This window comes from Nicotiana attenuata, unplaced genomic scaffold, assembly GCF_001879085.1.
Source record: "Nicotiana attenuata strain UT unplaced genomic scaffold, NIATTr2, whole genome shotgun sequence".
In the NCBI taxonomy this organism is placed as follows: Eukaryota; Viridiplantae; Streptophyta; class Magnoliopsida; order Solanales; family Solanaceae; genus Nicotiana; species Nicotiana attenuata.
This window is the reverse complement of record NW_017676099.1, coordinates 13,881-20,406: the sequence shown is the minus strand read 5'-3', so window position 1 is coordinate 20,406 and position 6,526 is coordinate 13,881.

Genomic DNA, 6,526 nt, shown 5'->3' with positions numbered 1-6,526 from the left:
AAGTTTACGTGTTTAACCCCGGGTAGAACGGTGTTTAGGCGATTCCCGAGTTCCGTGGTTCTAGAAAGGTCGCTCAACTGTTATTATTGACCTATTATCTGATTTTAGAAACTATTTTAAACCTATGTGCGTTTTTAACCTTTAAACCGCTTTTATTTATTTTTAAGAAGATTTAACGTCGTCTAAAATATGTCTTTAGATCGCCTCACATGAAATGCACCCGCAATCCGAAACACATTTTATTCAACGTCATAAGGATTTGGATTTGGGTCACATGAAATGCACACCCGAGTTTAGGAAGGTAATATTATTAAGGTACGCGCCTAAAGCAAACTACAAATGCAAGCGAGAAAGCCCGAGATCATGGGGGTTCATTTATATTTTGGTGAAGCACAAGAAGACATATCAGAATGACAATTTACTGCTTTTACAATTCCAGAAACAAAAGTACCATTTCTTGAAGCCAAACTTCGATAACCCAGCACAAAAAGAGCAAAACAGTTGCTTTCAGAATCATAAAAGAACATTTATTTAAAACAACAAATCAAACTAAGCAAACTGTTATGAAAGGCATGGGTTATAATTTCAATGCCCAGATCCTTATCCTTCTATGGATGAACAGAGGATATCCCCTTTTAACTTTTCAAAAATGACTGAATCGTGTTCATAGTTTCAGAATATTGTGCATAGAAGACACTTTATGAAGTGACTATTTCTAACAGGACAATGGGTAAAGTTATCAACCAACAGAACCTCTTACCCTTGACTGCCCTTATGAAACTTAGCAATTATAACTTAGTATTCCAACAGAGTTCAAAGGAAAGTCCTGATTGGGGCAAGGAAACTAACACATCTATCAATAAACAGGATTAATGAAAGATGCAATTTGACACTAACAAAGTGATTGAGAGAGCTTAGACAGATATCTGTGGTCAAATCTTCATTTAATAATAGGAACATTGTCGAAATTACCAACAAAACGCATGATCGATGCATACCCATATTAACAACCAAAGAAACAATGATCTGATTTCAAGAAATCTTCAGAAGAACCAAGGCATTCAACTTGCATTTGAACCCAGATATTTCCACTTTATAGTGACCATACTATCTCAAGACACCTCCAGGAAAGACCCCATGTGTTGAAACGTGAACAAGAAGTTCAGTAAGATAATTAATGGAATTCATTCTCAGGGAACGCATAGGAAACAAGATAATCAGTTACAATTCAACCCTGCGATCGATCAAGTTCTCAAAGAGGAGGACAGATTGAGGTTTTCCTAAAAAAACGAAGAGAAACTCAAAGGGCAGATTGAGAGGACTTTGTGAACATGCTGAACTTTCCTCCTAGAAATGGACAATGAACTCAATTATCCAAACAGGAGAAACCAATCAACCTGCTACTTACAGAAGGGGAGGGATGTCATATAGAACCTCATCCATGTCATATCACCTTTAAAGCAAAGCTCTAAACAACAAAAAAATACAGCTCATCTAAGAGCCAGCTTGTTTTTGACGAAATTTTAGTTAGGTTTCATATGTAACTTACCCAGACTCAATCACCTCATGGAATCCAATCCAAACAATAGAAGACGATAAGCATAAAGACTTAAATAAACTCACGTTGAAGCAAAAGATAACCAACAAATCCTACATCACATGGATACAACAAAACTATAATTCAAACTAGCAGAAATTGCAGCTGAAGCTACTCAGAAGCGCAACAAACTGGACGGAAACACGTTAAGGAACTGAACTTGCAATATCTCTTTATTACAATTTTAGGTCACAACCCCTGAATCGAATTCTCAGCCAACAACACTCCAAATTAATCTCCATTTGTATTCACATTTCCATAAATAAAAAAAACAACAGAACCACTCAAACAAACATATACAGACTCAGAAAACCAACTCGAAGCTCAACCAAGCATCACAAAATTGTTCAGTGATGTTAATATTTACTTCTTAGGTATCCAGAAATCGATTCAAACAAACAAGACATTTCAGCTCACACAAAATAGAAAAATAGGAGAGTTTGGAAGTGAACCTGGGAATGAATTTTCGATTAATGCAATTTAATGATTACAACGATTTTCAGAGGAAGCGAGTCCAAACAGAAATTGCAATGAACTCACGAATCAGCAGCTAAACGAACAGCATTGGAGCAGCTCGAAACCAACAGCACTCAGTCGACTTCCATTAACTCAAAATGAAATTCAGAAAACGAACTCAGCCTTCGAGCTCAAACCAGACTCATCATGAAAATGAAAACTTCTGAACTTCAAGATGAAAAGAACAAAGGGCTAAGATTAAAATGAAAACGATTTTTTTTTGTATTTTTCTATTGTAACTGGAATTAAACCAAGATGGTTTCAGGTGAATAAAAGAGAAAAGAGCTTAATTCGAATCCTAATTTCCAGGTGACCTCTCCTCTCTCCAAAAATCCCTCCGAATAATCCCTCTTTACAAAATTGGATCCGGTCCCTTTTGAAAACGAGCCCCTGATGAATGTGGGGCTCGGATTGAGTGAAATCAATCCAACGCCTCACACTCATCCAACGATCATTCTCCAGAACCTTCCAATCGTGTGCTATATCTCGAAATCGGGCAAGTGAGAGGAGGGAGAATCTTTGGTGTCAGAAACCGTTAGAATATTTGGTGACATGGTGAGATGGGGGTGCGTGAGGTGAGTTTGGCTCACTCGCCTGAGATTTGGCGAGTTTGGACGCGGATTTAGGCTTGTTGCAGAAGAAGAACAGTGTTCGTCGTTTGGGTCTTGGGAGATTTAGGGCTCTGTATTGGGGCAAATACATGGTGCTCATATGTGAAGGTTTGTGGGGCGGGTCGCATTTGGGCAGACGGGCTGGGGCGGGTTGTGTGCTGAGCTAGGCGGGTAAAGGGGAAATGGAATTGGGCTTAAGCATTGAATTGAAATCAGCCCAAGATTTGATTCACATCTTTTGCTTCCTCTTTTTCATTTCTTTTCTTTTAATTCCTTTTAAATTAAAACTAAAAATGAAACAAAAATTAATTCCTAAATCAAATTGTCTTACCACATTAAATTAATTGAACTCTAAATTATGATTAACACAATTAATTAAAAACCAAATTAAAGGAAAACTACCAAAGTTCAACAATTAAAATTAAAAATGCAAAAATAAACTATTTTTGTGATTTTTCCATTTTTATAATACAACTAATTTACTAATTAATCCTAAAAATGTGAAAACAGATCCTAAATGCAAATGCAATATATTTTTGTGTTTTTCATTAATTAAATAAAACATGCACAAACAAATACAAACAATTAACAGAAAATGCCACGAAAATCCACAAAATTGCAAATAATGAAAAGAAATTATTTTGTTTTGAAATTATGGGATTAATTCACATAGGGCAAAAATCACGTGCTCACACAATACGAAACGGAGTCACATTAATCAAAGTATAAGACTCACGGGCATGCTTGACACCAACATATAGATACTCGTCACCATGCCTATACGTCGTACTCAACAAATAACACATAACAAATAGGACACAACTCCTAATCCCTCAAGCTAAGGTTAGACCAAACACTTACCTCGCTTTGCTACCAATTCAAAATTCCAACACGCCTTTGCCTCGTGAATTCGTCCGAAGCTTCAAATCTAGTCATAATAATTCAATATACTCAATATAAATCGTACCAATTAATTCCATATGAATTTACACATTTTCCGAATTAAAATCCGAAATTTAGCTCAAAATTGCTCTTGGGACCCATGTCTCGGAATATGACGAAACTCATAAAATCCGACAACCCATTCCGATACGAGTTCAACCATACAAAAATTATCGAATTCCGATGTCAAATGGACCTTCAAATCCTAAATTTTTATTTTTGGAAAGTTTTACAAAAACTACAATTTCTTTCATCCAAATCCAAAATAAACGATGAATATTGATATAGATTTATGAAATGTAATCACTTCCGGATATAGAACACTTACCCAAGTCGAAATCGTGAAAAACCCCATTGAAATCGCCCAAATCCGAGCTTGAATGACCAAAAATGGAAGAAATTTCGGACCCCCTTCGGTTTTTACACTGCCCAGGGGTATTTTGGGGATTTCACACACTTTGCCGCGCTCCCATCGCGTTCCCGCCGCGCTCACAGGCAGAAAACTTACGAATCGGCGCGGTCGCGGCGCGGCCGTGCGCCTGGGCGGGCTTATGACACAGGTCCGGTAAAATGGTCATAACTTTCTGTATATAGCTCCAAATGATGAACAGTTTGATGCTCTGGAAACTAGACTCAAAGTGCTTTAATTTGATAGGTTTTGCTCATACAACTCGTTATATCCATGTAGCTATGCTCGTCCAAAGTGAGGTCTTGCGCGTACTCATTTGCAACTTTAGTATATTATGAAATTTTCCAACTTGGCTTAGACTTAGGACTTTTCTTAGACCCCATATATCTTATAGTACGCCTCGTACACTTGCTATCATATCCAATTGGTATTCATAATGGTAATAGACTTCTTCCACATATAAAATAATATAATTAGAACACGTCAGCTTTCTTATTTCGCCACAATGCGCCGAATTGTCTTAGGGACTTCCAAATCCAAATTCGGACACACATCTAAGTCCGAAATTACCATACAAAGCTATTGACATTATTAAAATTCCAATTTGGGGTCGTTTGCTCAAAAGTCAACTCTCTGGTCAACTCTTCCCATTTGAGCTTCAAAAATAAGATTTTGTTTTTTTTTCTTTAAATTTAACTCCAACTCTTATGAAAACCAAACTCGACCACACACGCAAGTCATAACACACATTATGAAGCTTCTTGAGGTTTTAAGCCGCTGAACGGTGCGCTAATTCTTAAAACAACAAGTTGGGTCGTTACACTAATTGTAAATATCAACTTGTTGGTGATGTTGAGCTTTTTGATCAACATTGGAATGATGGAAGAGGACTGAAAGCTTGTGAATATTAATAAAGCGAAAGCGAGGTAAGATGATTAAAACTTACTCTTCTTGAGGGACTTTCTCTAAAAGCATATTTCAAGTTAATACTTAAGTTGTTTGCAAATGTGCTTTCGTACTTGTGGGGACAAACAAGTACGGATGTCTCCATGTACTAAAATATTATGTTGCATATGTAGTGTCATGCCGTTTTGTAAAATTTTATTTCAAATCTTGTTGGCTAAATGACACTCAAGGTAAATGTTATAAGTTTTTATCAAAACTTATGTATTGACAAGAGTATACATATTTGAGTGCTAAAGAAAAGTTTTCATGGAAAATATTTCTTTTGGAAATTGATGTGCAGAATAGCCCTTGTGGTATCTTTTAAAGATTGATGTTAAATTGCTAAAGGCTTTAGCATGTAAAAGGTTGTTTATTTAATTTTTGTTCAAATGATTTAGATTTTATATAAATTTTATGATTTGATAAAAATAGATCCTTTGAAGCTACTATGATAATGAATCTATTTTTGAAGTATCAAATGTTTTGGGAGTTACTTGTGTTCACCGAGATTGACTTCGGATATATTGTGTTTGTCGTCATGAAACTACACATGCCGATGTAGGCGTAGATGGCCACTTTGTGGTATAGACTACGGCAGAGTGCTCTCCCTCGAGAGGGTACTATTTTGTGCTATTATTTGCATGGTTGAGTCGATTCGTACGACACTACGATGAGACGACCTGAGCAAGTAGGGTATATGATACTTGCCGCTAGGTACATAACCTAGTTGACCTTCTTATGTCGGTGATGGAATGGTACTCCCAGTGAAAGGTAAGGATGATTTTCTTATGTTTAGGCCTAAGGAGCCGAAAGTGATTTCAATGACTTAAAGCAAATGAAATGAATTTGTATGATTTTATCCAAAATCTTGTATTGGTGTAAGCATTTTAAAAGTTTATATTGTGGGTTATATTTCACTTGGCTTTGGTTCAAAACGAAAGGGTCATGAATTGATAGAATTTCTTATCGTTTTATTTCAAATATTGGTGCATTATTTTTATAAAGTTTGTCCCAAGAACTTAATCTAGAGAGAGTCTATGACACTTGTTGAGTACCGATGTGGTGTACTCAGCCGTTAGGGGCCCCTCCAGGGCCCTGCTTACTTTACATGTTTCAGGATGATGTATGATACATGGTATGCGATCAGGCCAGGATGACTCTCTTTCCAAGGTATTATGAAGTACCACTTTTATTTCGTAGATTTGGGTCGTGACAAACTTGGTATTCGAGCACTAGGTTCTAAGTCGAGTCCTAGGAAATCTATGGAGCTGTGTCAAGTAGAGTCCCTCTTATTGGTGTGTTACCGGCCACACTTATATCGGGGAGGCTACAATGACATCTAGGGTGTTTCACTTTCTTCATAATCCAGATAGTGCATTTGTGCCTGAAGTGAGAGTACGGATTTTTGATCGTATTAATTATCTATTGTGGAAGATATAGAAGTAACGAGAATAATGCTCAAGGTTCAAGTTATAATACAAGTTGTTTTGTCTAATAGCCAGAAAG